General features: G+C 38.8%; 2 long non-coding RNA genes across 2 annotated transcripts; one reads left to right on the top strand and one right to left on the bottom strand.

The window, feature by feature from the left end:
• Nucleotides 1–890: 890 nt before the first annotated feature.
• On the bottom strand, nucleotides 891–7,134 carry LOC122074930. The gene is made up of 3 exons (XR_006139096.1): nucleotides 7,029–7,134; nucleotides 1,476–1,674; nucleotides 891–1,268 (listed from the first exon to the last, which is right to left on the bottom strand). It is a non-coding gene; the product is annotated as an uncharacterized LOC122074930 (long non-coding RNA).
• A 2,171-nt stretch (nucleotides 7,135–9,305) lies between these two features.
• Nucleotides 9,306–11,492, top strand: LOC122072878. The gene is made up of 5 exons (XR_006138603.1): nucleotides 9,306–10,194; nucleotides 10,283–10,615; nucleotides 10,695–10,934; nucleotides 11,008–11,095; nucleotides 11,184–11,492. It is a non-coding gene; the product is annotated as an uncharacterized LOC122072878 (long non-coding RNA).
• Nucleotides 11,493–23,295: the final 11,803 nt, after the last annotated feature.

Here is a 23,295-nt window from a genome sequence, read left to right on the forward strand (position 1 = left end):
GGAGCGTTTGCAGACAAGTGCTAACAATTACAAGAAAACTATTAACAAGAAGCGGCGTGAGGTTATTTTTGAACCAGTGGACTATGTTTGTGCTTTATTACCACCAGAGCAACACCCCGTTGGCACATACAACAAGCTGAGTGATCGGAAGATGGGGCCTCTTGAAATACTTGAACACATTAGTCCTAATGCATATCGTTTGAAGCTTCCATCCCATATTAAGACATCCAACGTTTTTAATGTGAAGCATCTGACACCATATATCAGAGATTCGTCCGATGATGGAGATTTGAATTCGAGGGCATATTCTTTTCAACTCAGGGAGAATGATATAGCCTCAGACCTAGTTAAAAATATGGAGGCTCAAGCCTCACACCCCAAAATACTTAGGAGGTCAGCAAGGCTCAAGGCCCACAATATTAAAACTGGACTTGAGTCACACCAGCAGTCCAAGCCCATGTTAGCCCACCAAGCTAGCAATAAATCCAGTCTACATGCCACCTCAACAAGCACTCCTTAGTCACCTCCAAATCACTCCAAAGGAGCCAAGTCAACATTCTAGAAGGCTTGACTCTGAGATGGCATTAGGTGGATACAAATTCACACTACATTCTCTTCCCACTTGTCTTGAATTCAATCATAGCATCCACAATTTGAAAACACCCTACTTTAAATGCCCCTTCTATAACCTTGAAGACAAAGGCAACCAAGGCAAGGTGAGTTTTCAACATCCAACCTAACCTTGAAGACAAATGGGACTAAGATGTGGAAATATGAATCAAACTAGTTTTATAGTCAATATTTTCTCCTTTGTTCTCTTTCACATTGTAATGTGAATTTGGCTATTTTATTTCCATATAAATTGTTAGACAATGTAACCTATTGGGACATGAAGAAGTTTAGTAAAGATTTGCTTATTATTAAGTCATTTAGAAACCTTAAAGAGTTTCTCATCCATATGACATTGAAGAGTCATTCCATAGCCTAGAAGAGCTATACCCTTCCTTACTTTCAATTTTCAGATTCGTGCATCAAATTCATGATAGATTTCTGGTGTACTAAAAACATTTTCTGAGAAAACGTTTGTCACAAAAATTGTAGATCTATGAGTCCTTGTTCTATAAGCTTTGAAATCACATCATTCCGACCTGTATTGAGAGAGATATAGTCATTTTCCTATGACTACTCGAACCTGCGAATCCTACACGCCTTGCACAAGTGTGATACGTGAGTCATTTGATTCTCCCGATCCATAGCTTCCCACGAGGCTGAATCAATATGGCATATTGTATTAGTTTTTTATGTATACATTCCTAACAACTGAATCGATGCTATTCTAAAATGACTCAAAATACAATTGTCACAAATTTATTTGTATTTGTTTGTGTGTGTGTGTGTGTGTAAATTCATTTATCTAAGATAAGAAAAAAAAAATAGTATTTCCAATATGAACATTATGTTTTCAGCTAGTCTACCTTTCCATAAAGAATAAGGAAAGTGAAGACTACATCTCCTCACTCCATCCAAAATTTTTTCTTTATATATAAAAATGGGGAGGATACTCTTGGCAGTGAAGCACACGAATAATGATTGAGGAGGGAATGTGAAAGGTATTTCAAACGCATTTCGTCCAATAGTGTGGAGTATTTCGCCATCAATTGCTCCCGAGCATATCTGGTTGGCGGAGCAAAGAAAAATTAAATAAATAAATAATTGTAAATATAGAAAAACAAAAATCCTCACATAAGCAATGTAGGGAATGATTTCTTTATGTTATTTTACGATACGAAATTGATTTCTCACACCCTTACAATTACGGGTGCTACACTAACACTCTCCTCTATGATTATGTGGGGGACCTTGATGGTAAAGCAATTTCCTATGTTATTATTTGTGTGGTGTCGGAGATTCCCATACAGGAGTGACATGGGAAACTCTTGCCATCATATTAATTTTTATTTAAATTTATTTTTCAGTACCATTCATAAAATTACTAGAATGTCATTTAGGAAATTGGTCTCCTTAACCTTTCCTTTCTAGGGACACATGTGTTTGAGGGAAGGTGCTTTCTCCCTCATCCTTTTCAAAGGACAAAATCAATCATAATTTTTATAGGATTTTTTTTTTTTTTGGGTGAGCGATCCTAGACTAGAGAGGAACAAGATGATTCAAACTGGAAACATCCTAGGAGCTAAGCTCATTACACAATATCCTCAAGCCAACTGTTAACAGTTGTACCTCGATCTACTATCTTTACCAATTGTTAACAGTTGTACCTTGGTCTACTATCTCAAACAACTATTAACAGTTGTATGTACCTCAATCTACTATCTTTACCAACTATACACTGTTGTACCTCGATCTACTATCTTTTGCCAACTATTCATAGATGTACCTCAATTTACTATCTTTAGCCAATTGTTAACAGTTGTACCTCGATTTCCTATCTTTTGTTAACTATTCACAGTTGTACCTCGATCTACTATCTTTCTTTTGGCAATGTGAAGTGAACCCTTTAAGAAATATATAGTAAAATCGCTGAATTTGTGGTGATCTGTTAATCTGTTGTCAATTTCCTTAAATGTTATTGATTGAGCAGTGAGCACTCTTCTTCTTCTTTTTTCTTTTTTCTTTTTTTTTTTTTTTTTAAGACTTCAGCACTCTTCTTTGTTTTATTATAAATAGCATAGTGTTTCAACATATGTTTCTCCACTATCATTTTTTTTTTTATCAAGAACCTTGACAAAGTCCTATGTGGGTGCCCTTCTTTCTCCTGCATCAACTGTGTGTCAATTTTTTAGATGTCAATGAATAGTTCTTTCCATGAAGTTCTTTTTGTAGGTAAATTTCTTTTTTCTAATTTTGATATCTATATTATTTGTGTTTAACTATAATTTTTCCTATTTGTGTTAAATTCAACAAAACGTAAATGATGGTTACGAATTAATGTATCAAACATGGTGGATGCTTGTTCATCAATTGATTAAATTCTATTTCAATTTAGGTAATTTTTTGATTAGCTAGACCCTACATATTTATATGACGCTTTTATAGCTGTACAGATTGTATCGTTATTTTTTATTCAATGAGTGTATTTTATGGAAATAAGAGAAAGCATCATTAAATATTTTTAAATTATAGTAGATATATCAAGTACCTTGGTGGAGTCCTCTATATGGTTCCCCTGCTTCTCCATCAACCATTTCTCAATTATTTAGAATTCAATGAAGAATTCCTTTCCGTGAGGTCCCCTTAGGTAGGTAATTTTCTTTTATCAAAAATTGATATTAGTATTATTTGTGTTCAACCTTAAAATATGTAATGTCAAATGGATCACTTTATGCTATTAATAATATATACGGCATTTAACTATCATCCTAATCTAGTGTATAGTTGGTACTTGATTATCTATAATTTCACCTATGAATTGCTAGTAGATCATTGTTTTCTTATTAAACATGTTTCCTTGTGGACTTTCTTTAAAGGATGAATTTACCAGAAGATTGCAAATGTTTTACAAGAGAGCAAATGGAAGATTACCATTTGCAGAGGCTTGTTATATATGAAGCAAAATATAGAAGGCCATACTATCGGATCAATGATTTACCAGGTATGTTAAATGAAACATCAATCTTTGGTTTATTTTCTTGAAAAGTCAATGAGAAGACAAGGTAGGAAAAGAGAGTAATGCCACATACCATAACTTCGCTTAAAACTTGTACTCCTTCATTCAAATCGATAGGCGATAGTTTTTACATATTAAAAATCTATGATGTTTTTAATGATCTAAATCTAAGAAGCTCTACCTTCTTCTTACTTTGTTTGACTTTTCTTCCATTCTCGTCATGATGATCATCTTTCAGAAAAGCGAACTGCAGCGAGCATTCCAAGCTTATAACATTCTGAGGTTAACAGCCACCGGCTTTCAGCTCCTGCTTCCCCAAATCAACTACAAAATATTCCACTGTGGCCACCAATTTCTTATGCTGCTTAAAAAATATGAATTTCCCATTGTAGAGACTCCCAATGTAGTAAAGATAATCCAAGGACATAATAGGGTCTCATCTTATAGTAGCCAAGCTAACACTGAATATTCTTTCCCATGTACCATCAGAAATATCCTTCAAACTCCAAATATCGAATTGAATTTGGCAGCATACTTCATACATGATCATGGAAAGATGGCCCTCAACTTCAAGAAGATCGAAAGCATAAGGACACTGCGGAATATAAATGCTAGACATAGATGCTTCAAAAAACTTCTCATTGTTCAAGTCCATAGCGAAGACATGTCCATACCAATGAAGAAACCCATTAATCGAAATTGAATGTCAGGGAACACTAAATCCATTAAGAGGCTCGTCAGTTTGTCTCCATGTTATAGAGCCTTGGTTTAGTACCTCACACCTGATGCCATTATTTCTAAATTCCTTCAAAACACACCACCTTTTATCTTTTAGTTGTAGGATTAAACCCAATCCCATAACAGTAAAGATATTCATGACTAACTGACAAGGGACTATGAAGAAGCCAATGGGTTTTCTGGGTAGCAAGGTTGAAAACAGAGATGTAAGGCTTACCCACCTTGGGTTTTATTAATGCAAACATACTATTATTTCCGCTGAAGCGTTATCTATATTGTTCCCTCAGATTGGAATCACCTTCAACCACTTGTCATCCCATACTGTGAATATTTTGAAGACATATGTTGGTATGTTTGAACATAGTCTTCAACAACATGACTAACCATATCATAATTATCATGTATCAATGATTTGAGAGCAACAAACTAATCAAGTTTTAAGGGATATGTTAAATAAAACACTTGCTCTACTTGTGAAGGGAATATAAATGAATAATCAATTACCTCATTTTAGCCAGAATGCATCAAAATGGTTAAAGTTAGTGTAAACACAAGGTTGTCTTTATCCACGCCCTTCTCATTATCACCCCAGTCACATCGAAAGAAGACGATTTTTGAGATTTACAGAATATTACATCTCAATAATGTTCTTCAGTTTGCCAAATTAAGATATGTTTCCATCAATAGGCCATGGCTCTTTAATCCTAGAAATGCTATTATGTAGTGCCTTTACTAAGGCATCGTTTAATAACGTTTTTAGAAATACGTTTTTGTGTTTTTCTGTACCGAGAAATGGAAAAACGGCCTTAAAAGTGTTTGATAAATCCATTTTGTTCCACCCATTTTTAGAAACGTAAATAGAAATTCATGACAATTTATGATACAAGAAACGTGAATGGAAAAACATGTTATATGTGTTTTGCTGTTTTAAGAAACAAGTTGAGACCAAAATATTGGGGGAAAGCCTGATTAGAAAGCGATCAAAAGGAAACTCGTTTATCAAACACCAAAAACTCCTTGAAGGTAGTCCTTGACGCCATAGTCGGTGTTGTAGTTTTCGATGCCAACGATCTGAGAAACAAGTTTATCAAAGACCAAAAAATTCGTTTCTAATCCTTTGTTTGAAACTGTTATGCTTTTAATAATGTAATCACTATATCTTCTTGATTCCTAGAGATGCATTTAATAAGCTCAGATATGATAGAGATGCATGACAAGTATACAGCCCCCACCCCACTTTTGATTTCCTTAGGTTCAAAAGTATGGATGGGAAAGGATTCTTTTGGGGCCCCTCGTTGGGTGTATTGCTGCACTCTGGTCCCCTATGGGCTCTCCTCATAGGGAACATCTCTCTCTCTCTCTCTCTCTCTCCATAATAGTTATAATTTAATACTAACTATGGTTAATTGGGTTTTTTTTTTTTGTACCTTTTCCATATATAGGACGGTTTTTTTTTTTTTTGGTAACCATGTAGGACGGTTTGCTAGCACTCAATTTCAAAGACATGTTCAATATATTATCATCTATCAATCCCTATGATAAGTTCTAGTCAATCTCACTTCTCCTCAGAGATTTAAAGTTTTGTTACAGACAAGAAATTTAACTTTAGGTTAGGTTCTTTTTTTGTTTTTTGAGAAGATTATGTTAGTTTGAAGTAGTGGTCAAGCTGGAAGTCCCCACTTATACTCGATTTGCCTTGACTTAAGAAAATTTTAAGGTTTTCGAGAGTCTTGGAGTTCCAAGGTTAAACAAAAATTCTATCTGATTGTTCAAATAAAAACAAAATATCTAATATATGGTGGGTCATACATTTGAGACGAAGATGAAACTCAACAAGTCATTAACCCAAGTGGTAAAACTTCCATCCAATGATCATTTAACTAGAGGATCATTCAACATGGTACAAAAAGGATGGAACATCAAGTTAATAATTATGCATAATTTTATGGACCATATCACCATCTATAACTTCTTTCTCATTTCATTTCTTACTGTTTAATCTATTAATAAAGCAAGTATGCAACTAATATTAGAGGATGAGTGTGAGAGAGGGTTTGAACCTCCAATTCCACCTTATGTGCGATCCAATATAAACCAAGCACAATCACACAAAATATCACTAAATCTGGTACAAAGTTTAGAGATCTACCAAACAGCTGACCAAAAGGATATAAAAATAAGTAAATTGAATAAAACTACAACCAAGAAAAAAAAAACAGAGATTGATGATGATTTCATGGATCTAACCAAGCTTGGACTTAAATCAAATGAAGAGTTTCTGATGTTAACTACTTAACAGAAATCAATTGACCAAAAGCAAAAGACAATATGATTTTCCAAAATTTGATGAGGAAAAAGACCATAAGGTAATAATAAACACCTTTATAATTATATCTCAATAAGCCCTAATTATGTAGGAGGAAGAAAAACAAACTATGATCACAAAAATGCCAAAAATTTTTTTTTATGAAGTTCAATGACTCAACGATGCATGGGAAAACCAATCTCCATGGTTATTAACTTGGAATCGATGAACATCTAACATAAAACAAAAGGAAAATTCTAATGTTTGTTTTAGACAGAGAAAAATAAATTTAACATATTTTCAATTTTGATTTATTCAAAGAGGAAAAACAAAATGGGAAATAAGTAGAACATAACATACCTGCCAATAAACTCAACCCTTGTCTCTTTTCTTCTCCGCTATCAGACAATACCAACAAACCATTCAATCCTCTTCTGCAACTCCTCTAGGGTTTTATAACTTGTCTATATATTTCGTGGAAAAAAAAGTTAAGATGGTATTTTTTATAGGGCAAAAGAGCGCTACCTGCTGGCACAGGTATTAGTGCGTAGACCAATGGGAGGGCACACGAGAGCATCTTCAACTTGGGGGCATCACAGTCTTTTTGCACCCACTGTGTCTAGACGTGTTTCTATGCCAGTGGGTAGTGCTCATTCTTTCTTTTTGATAAATCTAACAAATAAGGGAAATTCTCTATGTTTGCCATCTAGAGAGGTATATCACTTTAGGGCCTTTCATTTTGGGAAAATTATAAACATACCAAAAAATGGGTTTTACTTAACTAAATAAGCCACTCAATATTTATTTTTAAAAAGAGAGAGTTCCCCGCATCGTCGTTGTAGGAGGAATCTCCCATGCTAGTGTATTGTACATTGATTGCAGGGGAAAATTTTCCCCTTTAATTAATGCAAACCCAAAACAAATACGGACAATACAAAGTTACCCAAAACAATTCCTACTATATGTATCTTGTTGTACGTCTTCAAATTCATAATGTGAGTCCTAATAATCTACCCTACAATTTTCGATTGTGCTCTTCATCTTGCGAGCACAACATTAGCGATGGGCAATAGAAGTTTGAGAGGAGGGGGAGGATTACAAATCTTAATTTTTTGATGGTGGTGCTAAAAAAAAATATTTGATGTTAGAGAAGGCAAAGGAGAGGCCTTGGGAAGTTGGACACCATGAAAATTAATGGGCAATGGGATAACGTAGTAGAAGTACATGAAGCATGTGATTCCCATGGTGAGTGGGTTTGGGACTCAATGATGCTTTTAGCTTTTAAACATCATTAGCAACTTGAGGGAGGTAGTTGTCTGATATCGCATTTGGTCCTTTGGCAAGCCTCACTAGTGACAGCAAGGGCATCATCGATGAGCCTCATGAAAAGAATGCAAAATCCCACCATGACATAAGATAGCTTGCAAAGGAAGACGAGTAGTGTAAGACCCTAGAAGACCAGATTCATCAAACAAAAATACTAAGAAAGTGGATTTGGGGGGCAAGTTTCTACAACACTAACGAGAACAGGTAGATGCGAACCCTCAAGGACTTGTTGATGGTGCTGGATATCACCCACTAATTGGAGAGTAGGAAGGAGAGTGTCTACAATCCCTAACATGCTGAAGTAGATAGATGGAATTCAATAAAAAGTAGGCATAGAATATGCTGCTGTTGTCGGTGCTATCAGTGACTAGTACGAATATGAAGTTACGACTGATGGCCTCAAGGAGCTTGGTTTTCTAGGAGGATGTGTGGAAGAATGCAAATAGGACCTAAAAAAGGAGGATGGAGAGGTATGAGGTCAACGCGATGGAGAGGGTGGTGGAGAAAGTGTCGTTGAGATTCCTCTTCTTGATGGAGACATTGACAAGGAAAAGGAGGATGGCAAGGAATCTAGGATTGAAGAGGCTGAGGGGGAGTGGATGACAAAGATCTTGTAGGGATTAGCTTGTTGGCTCGAGGTGAGAAAACAAGGAAATAAGAGGAAGCAAGGGAGGGGAAGAAGAGTGAAGTGGAGAGTCTCAATGAGGGCCAGAGCGTGATGAAGGAGAAAAGAAGGATTTGAACGGCCTAGAAGGAACTGAAATCCTTAAGATGGTGCGAGTTTCGGTACGAGGAGGCTTAGACCACGTAGGGGTGCCATTACCATTCTTGGAGCACTACCCATCATATGAGAGACATCACATGAGGCACAAGCGTCTCCCCGGTCGAGCTCCGAGGACACAACGACATTGTTTGGCGATGACCATTGGGGAGATGATGAGTACGAGAACAACGACTATGCTCGGTGGTACAAGGGGAAGCGTTTGAGGAATACGAGTTCCCATATCTACAAAAGGGTGTGGAAACCTAACGTTGTTAAGTATTCAGATTCTTTTGAACTTGTAATTTTGTTATAGCACCCTATGCTTAGGACTCGTAACTTGTTTGATAGAATGCCATATAAGATTTTAAAATATTTTGACATCACCATCCATATCACTTTGCATCGCCCTGCTTAGCTCTGTATAGTTCTATATAGCTTTCAACTGCTCTGTATATCTATAAATTGCATTGTTGAATTGTGGTGATTTGTCTTGCTCTTGAATTGCTCTGTATTGAATTGTGCTTTCTTAATGTATTATGTAGAAGGTTGACCACACAAAGAAGTATAGATCAGTGGACTACATACTTTAGTGATGCAAAAGTTGTCCCCAGTCGTTTAGATGTGTGAAGGATATGTGCTTCAAGGATATCTCACAATTACAAGTGCGCAAGTACGACCTTGACTTAGATGAGTTTTGATGGACTGGTAATGGCCGTTGACCCACACCTTCCATTTCACTTGTGGGGAGATGACCATCACCCCATCTGACTTCAACCTGTGCTCCGGCTTGTGGTTTAGAGGGATGTTTGTCATGGGTTATCCAAAAGGATGGGACCCCTTGAATAATATGAGCCACGCGAAAATGCTCATCGGAGAGTGGCCTAGCATTGTCACATCGTTAGTAAGTTGGTTCCACAAGCATTGGGAAAATCCGGAGGACCAAGTGACTGATAGTCTCCTGCCTCTACAAGGAATCATTTGGCACAAATGCTAGGGAACTCCCTCTTCAGCCATAGCAGCAATTCCATCAGCCTAGACCAGCTAGGCTACTTAGAGAAGATTGAGGTGATGAAGAAGTACAATTGCGGAGCAACCGGATATGCATACCTCCTTAGGAGCATGGATGCCCTAGCTATAGGCAAGAGGCACTGCTTCACAAGGCATGATATGTCACTGAGGTAAGTTCTTGTATTTGTTGTTCATTTGCATCTACTTGAATTTGATATTTCTTTGTGTCTCTTAGACTAAGTTTTTTGTGCCTGCCTTGCGGTGCTGGTGCTTTAAGTATCTGCATCTTCGTGAGTTCAAGCTCATGGATGATAGCCAGGACTTCTTCCCTCATCCTGGAAGATGGTTAGCTACCAATTGTGAGCACTGCAAGCCCGTGCACTCAATCTCCAAACTTAGGGAGCTAATGAACTAGCTCCTAGATATGATGTAAGTTCTTTATTTTATGGTTTCTTGCTTATATTGAATTTCATTTTGCATAGATACTAATCTTGTGTGTTTTTCTTGACTTGTACAGGTAAGTTTGTCCCCGTGGGCTTCTTTGCTAGAGGGCCGAGATCTGGGGAATGCCCCTCATCTCAACATTACGAGGGTGTTGTTCCATGGGAGATCAAGATTTACCTGGTACTTAGGTGAGTGGGTGGCTCACTAGTGGGAGGAGGGCACTTAATATCTGGTGCTGCATCTTCCTCCACACCACATACTACATCTAAAAACACTGACTTAGGGCCGCATCACTGATGGGAGGATAGGTTATGCCATCGTGGACTTGCCGGACTCCTAAAACAAATACCAGGAGTTCATGATCACAGAGTGTGTATGCCTCTATATCACCCCAGAGGGTTGGAAGGTGAGTAACTTGGCCTCTCATTCTTGAACTTGTCTCTCTCTATTGTTGTGTATTATAACTGACTTGCTTGGATTGTTAGGACCATCATGAGAGGATTACTTCTACTTCTGTTGCGGCGCCATCCCAAGCCACCTCCACCACACTAGATGCAAGGCTTGCGAGTCGAGTTAGAGCTCGGAGTGCTCCCAAGGGTGAATGTGATGCCGCATGGGGTAGTCCTCCCAGGGTTCCCTGGTTGTGTTTTCTGGGATAGGGATGTCCATGTTTACATCCCCCTTCCCAGACTATCGTTGACTGGGTGCCCACCCCATATGCTTATGTAAGTATGTCCGTAGTTTTCTTTTTGCTTGTTCTTTTTATATTGTTCGGACCTTCTCTGCTTTGTTTCACAGATCCTGCAACAAATACAACAACCTTAGGTTGATCATAGATGGGTATAAATAGTTGCTTGGGAAGGAGATGGCAACCCACCATTCTACGGTAATTCTCCATTTCTTTTCTTGCAAATGTAAGTGCCTGTAATGTTAGTTTCACAGTATACCACCACAAAAAAAATGTATGTATGCAGAAGATTGAGTTATGTGCTACAAGGTTGGACATCAAGGACTATTAGGCCATGATCGAAAAGCTACGTGGGAAAATTGGTAAGGGCACATCCACGGCAGCCACGGAGAGTTGTGCCACTAGTGATGGGGACAATGCATCTCAATCAAAGAGTGAGGAGGAGGACAATGCCGAGACAAATGCCAGGAGCGAGTGAAGGTCCAAGGCTTTAGAGGAATTCAAGTAGTTTTAGCTTTTCTTTTTTCTTTTTGATGATGTATACGACTATTTGGTCATCTCTTTTATTTCTTTTGAAACTTTTGTAATGCACGAATTTGTGGTCCTTTTTTTTTTTTTTTGTAAAGATTCGGGTTTTTAATTCCCAATTAGATGAAATTTGAAATGTTGTAATTGCTTGCATGTGTGCTTTGCCTTATTGCTTACAAAGTTCCATAGGGTGTTAGAGTTTGGACTCTAAACATAGGAAATTGTGCATGACCCTTTAGATGCTTAGGGTAGAAGGCAACTGACCAAGGTAGGGGTATACAATCCTCGAAACTCCAAGACTTGAGTTCAACAAAAGCTACCTGTGTACAAGCTCAGGCTGATGTCAAATTGAGTCTGTAAACATGCAATTTTGCTGAACTTTAATTTAGGAACCCTGGGGGTTACATGCCTCAACCTTGGCTGTTTGCGGCACTCACACGTATATTCAGCCTACCCTTGGCATTTAAGGGATCTCATGCAGTTATCTACACTTGGGATTCAAATTCCTAGGGCCAACAAAATTTTGCAAACAAGAAGGAAACAGAAACATGCAAGTACACAAATTCAAATTCCATTACTTGGGGAATTAAAAACCTCAAATTTTTACAAATAAAAATGACCCAATGGTCGTACACTTTTGACAGTAAGGAAAAGAGAAAAGAAAGCGACCACATGGTCGTGTACATCATCAACAAAAAGAAAAGCAAAACCACTCAGAGTCCTCTGAAGCTTTGAACCTTGCTCCCTCCGATTATCCACCTTGACACGATTCTCCTCCTCACTCTCTAAGAGAGATGCCTCACCTCCATCACCAATGGCCTCACCCTCTGCAGAAGATGCCAACTTGCTCATGAAGCTTTTGAATTGTTGCCTGACAGTCATTAATGTCAAACCTTGGAGCATATAACTCAGCTTTCTGTATGCATATATTCTTTTTGCTAGTATATTGTGAAACTAACCCTGATACCCTTATAAAAAGAATGGGGAATAACCATGGCATAGTGAGTTGCCATTTCTTTCCCCAGCAACTGCTCATACCCATCGATGATCGATCTGAGATCATCATACTTGTTGCCCAGGATCTGTGAACCAAAGCAGAGGAGTCATAACAGTACAAGAAGACAAACAAAAGAAAATGCATACATAGTTACATAAGCGTATGGGGTGGGCACCCTAGGTAAAGGCAGTCTGGGAAGCTGGATGTCGACAAGGACACCCCTATCCTAGAAAACCCAACCAGAGAACCCTGGAAGGACTACCCCAAGAAGTGGCCATCACCCCTAGGGGCACTCTGAGCTCCACTCATAGGCCTCGTAGATGGTATGGTGGAGGTGGCATGTGACTACCCAGCAACAAAAGACATGGAAGGAATCCTCTCATGGAAATCCTAGCAATCTACCTACTTTCCAACCCTCTGGGGTGATGTGGAGGCATATGCCCTCCGTGATTATGAACTCCCGATATTGGCTCCAAGAGTCTGGCACAAAGAAGTCGGCAACGGCATAACCTGTACTCTCATTAGTAAGGCGATCCGGAGTTTGCATCTCCTAGTGTAACATGTGGCGTGGAGGAAGATGAGGCACTAGAGACTGACTGCCTGCCACCCACTTGCCTAAGTACTAGGTGTAACCTGATGGCCCATAGAACTACACCCTCATGGTATTGAGATAAGGGGCATTCCCTAGATCATGGCCCACTAGCAAAGAGGCCCATGGGGACCAACTCATATATGCAAGTCAAGAGCACACAAGATCAATATCTATGTAAGAACAAGTTCAATACAAGCAAGTAACCATAAACAAAGAACTTAGATTGGATCTAGGGAGCCATTTCCATAACCTAGGACGAGGGAAGAAGTCCTAGCTATAATCCTTGAGCTTGGGCTCACAAAAGGTGCAAGTACTCGAAGCATTAGCACTACAAGGCCAAAAACAGATGAATCAGCCCAAGACACAGAGACATATAAAATCCAAGCATAAGCAAATGAACATATATAGAACTTACCTCAAGAATATACCATGCCCCAGTGGTACAATGCTTCTTGCCCATAGTGAGGGCATCCATGCTACTGAGGAGGTGGGCATGGCCACTCCCCAATTATACTTCTTCACCGCCTTGATATTTTCTAAATAACCTATCAGATCTAAGCTAATGGAATTGCTACTATTGCTGAAGAGGGAGTTCCCATGCATGTTCATCACAAAGCTTCACACCAATTAATCTCGTTTGGAGGCTAGAGACTCATCAATCACTTCGTTCTCTAGCTTCTCCCAATGTTTGCGAAACCAGCTCACTAATGGTATGGTGGTTTCAGGCCACTCTCCAATAAGCATTGTCACATGGCTTATCTTATTCATGGGGTCCCACCCTTCGAGCAGCTCGTGATCATCGTCCCTCTGAACCTCAAGCCCGTACATAGGCTGAAGTCTGACGGGGTGATGATCATCTCCCAACAAGTGAAAAGGAAAGTGTGTCAATAGCCACCACCTCTCCATCAAATCTGATACAGATTAAGGCCGCGGTTAAGTGCCTATAGCTATGAAAAGTCCCTAAATCCCATATCCTTGATCCACCTCTGGACGGCTGGGTACATCTTGTTGTACCACTGAAGCACACAGTCCATTGACCCATGCTTCATGTGTCATCCTTCTATAAAAGATACAATTGAGCAAAGCATTTCAAGAGCAAAGCGATTCAATAACAAGCAATACAAAACAAGGTAATATAAAGCAATTCAAAAGTCATACATTCAATATAAGAAAAATGCCAAGACATATAGAATCGGGTTAAGGAATATAGAATAGCATAATATATACACATTGACCCATAACACATGGTGATATCAAAATTGCAAAGTCTTATTCTACTAAGCACATATCACAAAAGCTCTAAACATGGAAATCAACACAATTGCAAGTTCAAATGAAGTCAAACACTTACAGCATTGGGTGTCCACATCCGATTGGAGATGTGGGAAGTCGTATTCCTCAAGTGCTTCCCTTCGTACCATCAAGCGTGCTCATCGTGTTCATACTCATCATCGCTCGAATGGTTGTCGCCAAACAACGTTGCCGTATCCTTTGAACTCGATCGGGATGATGCAAGTGTTTTAAGCGACGCCTCCCATACAATGGGTTATACCTCAGGAATCATGATGGCACCCCCCCGTGGCCTAAGCTCCTCGTGGGAGGAGTGAGCTCATCAACCGCTGACCGCTTGCCCTTGTCCTTAGGTGGCATTGCTCAAGCACTCACAAGAAAAACTAGGGTTTCTAGGTTTCAAGAAGAAGAGGAGAGATCGATTAAGCAAAAACCTAAACCCCTTCTTATACACTCTGACCAACTCTAAATATCTTCAAATCCCTATAGATTTTACACCTTAAATCCCCCTAATTAATGTAGAATTGTACTCCTAAAGATGGGAAAGAAACAAGAGTGCAAAGGAAGGAAGAAACCTTCCTAAATCACTTTCAAATCTAGGAAATCTCTAGCAATGAGGTAAGAGGATACTATCCAAATTTTGCATGACCAAGAAGAGAGGGAAAAACCACCCCACTTAAACTTGAGAAAGCCCAAGAGTATATCATAGATCTGACACTAAATGTGTCATGCCCAACAGCCCGTACCACCTAGTTGACGCCAGCCAAGTACAATACATTTCAAAAAAAAAAAAAAACTAATAATAATGAAAATGGGTGGACACTTCCCATACATTCAATGGCCCCATGACATTACCGATCTATGTAATTCCCTTCCCCAAGTGGTAGGAGTGTATCCTCGTACTCCCCACCAGACAACGAGCATCAAAATTGTACACGCACTCCCCAGTGAGTCATTGTTTGACGAAGTACTGGAAGAACCTAAGGATGGAATGCAAATCTATGACCCTAGTGAAGCCATCATAACGTCCATAGCAAGCAAGCGCATCAAGCAACAGTCCAATCCAATCTCTAGTGAAATAGCCCACACAACGATGACGTATATAATCACCACAACCCATGCAATGACAATGTACATGATCGAAGCAGCCCATGCAATGGTGACGCATATAGGATAAGCAACTCATACAATGCCAGCAAAAAATTCTAGCAGTCTAGGCAATAATAGTGTAAACATGCACACCCAACATGAAAGCATTGAATTGGAGGCATCATGTAAGTACGCTTCCTTTACAAATGAACAACCCGAGGTTACATAGCCAATACAGCTGCTAATGAAAATTTTTCAAATAAAACCTGGGGTGTCATAGCCGATATGACTGTCGACGAGAATTTTCAAAATTTCAAGATCCTAGGGTTTCGAAGCCAGTACGGCTACCATTAGTGATTTTTTTACATTTTTATCTTAAGATCTCTTGATTTTATTAACTCTCCTTTATGTTTTTAAACCCCACTTGGTTTTGATTTCGTCGATGGTACGGTGTTGTTTTCATTATTTTACCAAGTATTTACGACAGTGCCATTGAGCATGGCACCGAAACATTTTGCTCACCTAACAAAGTGTGCTGTCCTATGAATCACTTATTTGACTTTTCGTTGACTTTCAATTGTTTAATTGTCTCAGTCAAAGAGGGGCATTTTGTAGAGAACATATTTTGTCACTCCTGGAAGGGTTGTGCAATGATATTTGGGAACCCCCTGAGACGCGGATGATTCATGTATTTATGGTTGAGAGTTTCTCTCACCCCTAGGCAGTATATTTTTCCTTCCATGAATGCACATGATGGCTAAAAATGAATAAAAATATTTTAAATATAGTTAATAGATTTGACATACATAGAATTGACCAAGACCACCCAACAAACCACAAAGCAGTCCCAAATTGAGCCAAAAAACCCAATTTGACAAAACCCTTGAGTCAACTTGAGCTAGAATTATACTGACTCAAGCCAACATTAGGTGTTCTCTGGATGACACCAATTGCACCCAGGCCTACAATGGCTAAATGTCAACTATGCTAGTCAAAATACAAATTCTGTTGGATCCTACAATTTTATAGGGATTCTTTGGAACTTCTGCCAAATCTCGTACATTAACAACCAAGGGACGTACCTAAACACACACTATGACCCTATGACACCTAGAAGACTCTAGAAAAATATGTGACAAATGTGATAATTTCCTACATACTTTCGGAATACACTTTTATAAATATACCTAGATCTCTCTCTAAATAAGGAAAGAGATCTCACACCTTTATATGGAAGCATTCCTATACCTTACTTCATGACCAAGGACTCTCCCAACCATAAATACATGACCCCTCCACATTTTGTGGATCCCCCAAAATTTCACAATGGTCATATGTTCACATATATGACACCCTCATCCATAGCCGCCGAGATTTGCACATTGGAATCGTAAGGAACTGGTGTAGTATATTGCACCAATACAAGCTTGCACTGATCACACCTGAGAAGACACCCTTCCAATCAAAGAACACCCCCATGAAAGTTATAGAGGGGTAAGTTCTCTTTCATTCCATTTTTACAGATTTCTATTCTGAATTTTGTGCTCAAAGTTACTGTACTTTTACTAAGCACAACTCACTGTTGTCCCCAATAGGGCAACAATAAAGTGCAGCCAATTATATTACTTTCCGTAGGGGTCTTCAAAATATATCCTTCTTCAAAATTTTAGAATAAATTTTTGTCCATCTACTGTAAAAGTCTCATGATTGTTTTTTACTTTTTTTTTGGATTTTCTCCCTTGCTGACCAATGTAGAACCTGAGATTTCCTCCTAATGAAATCTTGGATTGCATGCTTTCTAAATGTATTTTCCCATGTTTTTTCACAAAACTTGATCAATGTCTCTTATCTAATATGATTTTACTAGATTTTTATAATTTTATTTCAATTTCCTACCTACTGATTTCTCATTGTTTTTATTTTTTCAGCATATCTGTACAACCCCATGTTCAATTTCAATTATTCTACTCCTCATGAGATTATTGCTAGGGCTAGCTTTATGTTTACTCTCCACTCTTATGCATGTCTATTTTATTTCGTATACTAACCATGCAAAATACTTGGATACAACCATACAGGTATGTGAATTTGAACTTCCCCTTTACATTCTTGGCCATGCTTTTCTTTCCAATATTTGTGTGATTATATTGCTTGTACATATTCAAAACCTAGATAGACCATTCAATAATTTGTGAGTATAACTTGGGAAGAAGTCTAGTTTTCACTAGGTGGACCAAGGACCATGGAGTCACTTTTTTCAATTTCAATTTCAATTTCAATTAGCAATAGGTCCTAAACCCTAATCTAAGCTGTGACTCCCATTCAATAGAGATTGTTGGTCCCTCGAGGCCCTAGTACCTTACACTAAGCTTCTCGTGTGACCTGCAAAGAGGAAAAGATAGAAGAGAGTGAGTGTTGGGTTGATCCGGCAGGGGACTCACCGATGCCAAAGTTAGATCTCTCTGCAAATAGTATAGTAATGAAAAAGTATTGACCTTTGGCCCTTTGAAGTGGGGTTTACCTGAGTTTTGAATAGTTGTGGGAAGGCGATTTTGGAGAGCCCCAATATGGTAGTTGTCCTAGGACTAGTAGGAGTCTAGTCATGGTAGGAGTCCAGATATAGTTGGAATCGTATTTCAAATGTGTGTTAATATGAGGTATCCCGATCGGTGAGGGATTCCCCTTCCTCCTAGGGACGTCTTGGAGTCTTGTTGGGTGATCTTTCCTATTTAGGAAAGATCCACTCCTTGCTTGGGGGTTACGAATCTGATTAGGAGTAACTGTAGCTTGGTAGCTCGGTTGTCGAGCTACAGATGTGGATTCCCTTTTTATCTTCAGCTGGAGGTCTCTTGAGCACCCTAAAAAAGTTTGGTCACTAGGTTACACCTATGAGTGGCTCAATCACGTGGTAGCCAAGCTACGGATTTTATGATTAGGAGATAACTGATCTCAAGCTACTTCTGGTCCACCTTTCCTGATCTCTAATTCTGGTCCATTGGTTTGGGTCCAATGATTCGTCCCTACCCCATCTGCTAACGACCTTGGTTCCACATGTCAAGATGTCACTGGTGCATATATTTTCACCATAACAAGGCACATATTAGAAACAGTTGGCTACAAAACAAGGGCTAGTTTATGGAATGTAAAATAAGGGAGGAGATGGGAACACATACTCAAGAGGCTTGGTTTCAAAGAAAGTTTAATATATGGGAAAGTAAAGCAAAATTGATGCATAAACATGCAATATAACAATAAGGGAAATGAATGTGCAATATGAGATGAACCCTTAAATGCATCAATGCATAAAAATTAAATTAAAGAAAATCATGAGAATGCAAAGGAATCGGAATAACATGAGAAAACCTTAACTATATAAACTAAAAGGATGAATTATAAAAAGGCCCCTAAAGCTGAAATAATCCTGGGAAAAAAGTCCTAGAAACCCCTTAAAAATCATTAAAATAGGAAAAAAACCATTTGAAGACAAATCAATGACACGAGAAAAACATGAAAAACATAGATTTGGAAGATGAAAATGCATGATGAAGATTAAACCCTAAATACCAGCAAAATGCCTATTCTAGCAATGAAATTCCATGGAAGATTTCAAAAGATGAAAACAAAAATGGACTTACTAAATCAATGGTGCATTGAAACACACAAAAAACATGGTTAAAAGAATGCAAAAGCAGCCTAAATCTCAACATGAGAAAACATAGACAAAATCATGAATGCAACTTGATATTTGCTTCTAGCAAACTGGGCCACATTTTCCAATAATTGCTCTAAATTATGTTTGATGGGGGAGGGGTGGAGGGACAAGGGCAGAGAGAGAGAGATGTATGCTACAACTTGAAGCGGGTTGGGGAGGGAGCCATAAGGGGTGAGGCAGTTGACTAGGAAGGGAAGAGTTTGGAAATGTTTCAAAAATAGTAAAAAATGAAAACACGATTCAATGGAGAATATCAGGCTGATCTTGGCCAATTTGAACCAATTCAAGTTGAAATGGCTCGATCCAGATCTTAATTCCATGTGATGTCATGTTCAATTGAGGAGTTGAACTTTCTTAGAAACATAAGATCTATATCGTTCAATTTTTGCTTTCGCGAACGTTCTCATGATCTTCTCTAAAGCTAACTCTGTTTTCATCCAAATCATCATAGCCTCCCTTTCCTCCTTTAAATCCCTCTCGGGTCTTCACATCAATCTTCTCAAGTCCCATCTACTCCTTGTTGGAGACTCGGACTCCTCTAAAGCGAGGTTGCTCAAGTTTACATTGTAATATCCCACCCCAAAATTGTCCCATGTAATTACCCCATAAGGTAAAGAGAGAAAATGAGAAAAAAAAATGAATAAAAGAGAGGGGGTTTACGTGAGTAGGTTTTTCCTTACATTGATTTTGAAATTAAATGAGAGAGGGAGGAAGGTGAGGTGGAACCCTCCTGTTCCCTCACCTCCCTCATTTATTGATGAACAAACAAAAGAAAACTAAAAGGAAGGAGAGAGAGATGAGAGTGATGTGTGTGCAAGTGTGATGGAGGTAAAGACAATGGGGAGAGGGAGTGTGCATATGCAACTCCTCTTCAAATTAATGTTGAATTTTAAAAATAAAACAAATGAAAAGGACGAAATTGTATGTGTGTGTGTATGTGTGTGTGTCTGAGAGAGAGAGAGAGAGAGTGTGTGTGTGTGAGGGTTGAGTAAAAAGAGGACCCTCTACATTTTAGAAAAATTAAATAGTACTATTACTAATAATAACAATAGTCGTAATAACAAAATAATAATAATAATAATAATAATAATAAAAAGATAGTCAGTTACATTCAACCCACTAATAATGCACCAATTGAAATGCAAAGGAAGAAAAAGAAAGATATATAAGAAAGAAGGGAAAGAAAGAAATGAAAGAAACGAAAGAACGAAGGGAAAGAAAAAACAAGAGTCAGAGGGAGCTACGAGAAGGAGATGGAAGAGAGACCGAGAGCCAGGAAGGGGGATGAGAGAGTAGTGATTAGGGAAGGTTTGTATACAGATAGTTGTACCCAGGGTAAGTGGATTATACCATGATTCACCTGATATGCATGAGATTCTCTATAGTTTGTATGTATTTTCATGTATGAAAAGTAGTTTTCAAGCACAGTTCACGAAAGAGGTTTTAAGCATAGTTTCATGTCCGCCAGGAAACGTGAAGATGAGACTCAAGTCCAGATACTACCCAGATCCTTTGAACTCAAGAGCAAGACAAGGGAGAGGAGTTGAGATAGGTCAATAAACTGCTTGGTAAGGCAATATGAATAAGAGATTTTAACATGTTATGAAAGATGTTTTTATGCATGTGTGAAAAAGGAATGAAAGTTTAAGTATATTTATTATTGTCTAAGTGTGATAATGCCATGTTCCATCTTACTGAGCTAATTCGTTTTAGCTCACCTCACTACAGTTTTATGTCTCACAGCCTTAGGTGTGGCTTGGCATGGAGGAAAGAGCAATTGAGCAGAACAGAGGTTTTGTATTTTTAGATGATTAAATGTATTTTATTATATTTTGTACACATGATACATGATATGTAAGATTTGATTTATAGAGACTTTATTTGTATATTTAAGTTTGATAGATTTTATGTATATTTGATGAAATCAATCAGAGTGCACAGCGAAAACGTGGTGGGTCTCGTGATAGTAAGGTGAATAGTGGACATGGGCCCATAATTAGTTGACCAATGTTTTGAGGTTTTAAAGCTAATCGGTCGTTTTATACCGTTATTTAACGATGGCCCGTGAGGGCCTGCACCCATATCTCACCTGGATTTGGGGGTGTTACATATATGCTTCTAATTGGGCTACCTCCTTCCCTGTCAAATATCTTAGCCTTCCCCTCATCTCTGCAAGGTTAATAGACCCTCACTGCTCTCCTATGCTCATTCAAATCCAAAAAAAGATTCCAACTCTGGAAAGGCAAGACTCTGTCTTATGTGGGACGTCTAGAGCTCATCATATCCATTATCTAATCCAGCATCATTTACTGGTCTAGGGTCTTCCAACTCCCTAAATCTATTTCAAGGCCATTAAATCCCCCTTTTAGCACTGATTATGCCAGATTTCTTCACCCTCTCCGCTGGTCCTCTGTTTGCCTTCCTAAGTTAGATGGAGGCCTTAGAATCAGAAGAATCAAAGATGCTAACTCTGCAGCCATCCTTAAGCTCATATGGTGCTTGGTCTCCAAAACTCGAAGCATCTAGATCTCTTGGGTCTATTTTTCCCTTCTCTGTAGGGATTCTCTTTGGTCTGTTCCTTTCCTTCCCAACTCCTCCTAGGTGTGGAAGACATTCTCTTTCATAGACCCTTTGCGATTAATGCTATCCACTACTCCATCGGTAATGGAATATTGACATTCCTTTGGCTGGATAATTGGCATCCCTTGGCATTCTCCTCCATCAAGCTAATGTTGGAGCAGTTTGCTTTTCCCGACTCCCCAAGGAATCCTGTGTCTCCTCTATCATCATTGAGGGAGGTTGGTTCCCCCCATAGATATCCCCCTCCTTCCCTTTTGATCTGCCCTTCCCCCCTCCCTCCTCTCTCCTCTCTCCTCTTCTCACTTTGTAGACAAAATCTCTTGGTCCCCACATCCTTTAGGTTTGTTCTCCTCCTCCTCAGTTTGGAACCTCATTCGCTATCCTGGCCCCCCTTCTCCCTGGCATAGGGACGTCTGGTTCAAATTCCACATTCCTCGTCATAGCTTTACTGACTGGAGAGCTCTTTCTAACTGCCTTCCTACCTAAGACTTCCTCTAGCATCGGCACATCCTGGTCTAACTCTTTTGTTACCTTTGCTAGAACGGTCATGAAGACATCAACCATCTATTTTTTTACTACCCATTCTCTTCCATCATATGGAAGCGTATCCTTGCCAAGTTATGCCTAGCCAAAAGATGCCCTCTCCCTTTAAAGAGAATGGATTTGGATCGATATGTCCTTTGCTAGTAGATTGATTTGTGACTCAGCTAGGGAGCTCGCCTTTTGCACCACCATCAACCTCATTTGGATAAAGAGAAATCTTTGTAGATGGTTTTCCTACTCTAGATCCTTCAATTCGATTTGGAAGGCCATCTTTTTTTATGTCACCTCCAAGCTTAGCTAGGTCCCACATGGTTTAGTTTCAAACACCCCAAGGAACATGCTTATTGTTGCTTCCTGGGACCTTCCATTATCTATCTTGTCTTCCCCCTACTCTTTAATGGGTTGTTCTCCTTCTGCCTAGTGGAGCTCTTGCCTTGTTAGGCAAGGTATACTCGCGTTTTTTTCTTGCTTTATATATTTATTTACTGACAAAAAAAATTTTTTTTGAATTAGTTTTCTCGTGGTCTTAGGGAAAAAAAAAAAAAAGGAAAAAATAAGGGGAAATAATTTTTTTTTCCTTTAGGGGAAGGCTCTCTGAACATTATGTGTTTCCTATTTCTAAGCACTTGGATATTCTTATGGGCAAGAGAATAATACCCTGTGGCACTAGTACACGCCAATATGCAGGCTAATAGGAAGGCACGCGGGAGCTCCACATCTTCAATGCAGGGGCATCATTATCTTTCTGCACCTCCTGTGTCTGGGGGTGTGGACACATACAAGCAGATAATGTTATTTTTATATTTTTTTTTCCATTTTTCATTCGTTATGAGAGAGAAAATAATAAAAAAATCCTGTGTATGATTGTAGTAAACGTCTCAGGTTTAGAGAGAGCCCCCCTTTTTTTCTCCTAATGAACTGCCTAATGGGAAAAGACTCACTCACACGCACAGAGGTAGGGGCAATGATAGGGAGAGGGTCTCATTACTCACACACTAGGGGGTATGGGGGCATATAGGGAAAGGGGGACACAATAAATACAAACACACACAACCATGTGACAAGAA

Source organism: Macadamia integrifolia, chromosome 3, assembly GCF_013358625.1.
Source record: "Macadamia integrifolia cultivar HAES 741 chromosome 3, SCU_Mint_v3, whole genome shotgun sequence".
Classification (NCBI taxonomy): domain Eukaryota; kingdom Viridiplantae; phylum Streptophyta; class Magnoliopsida; order Proteales; family Proteaceae; genus Macadamia; species Macadamia integrifolia.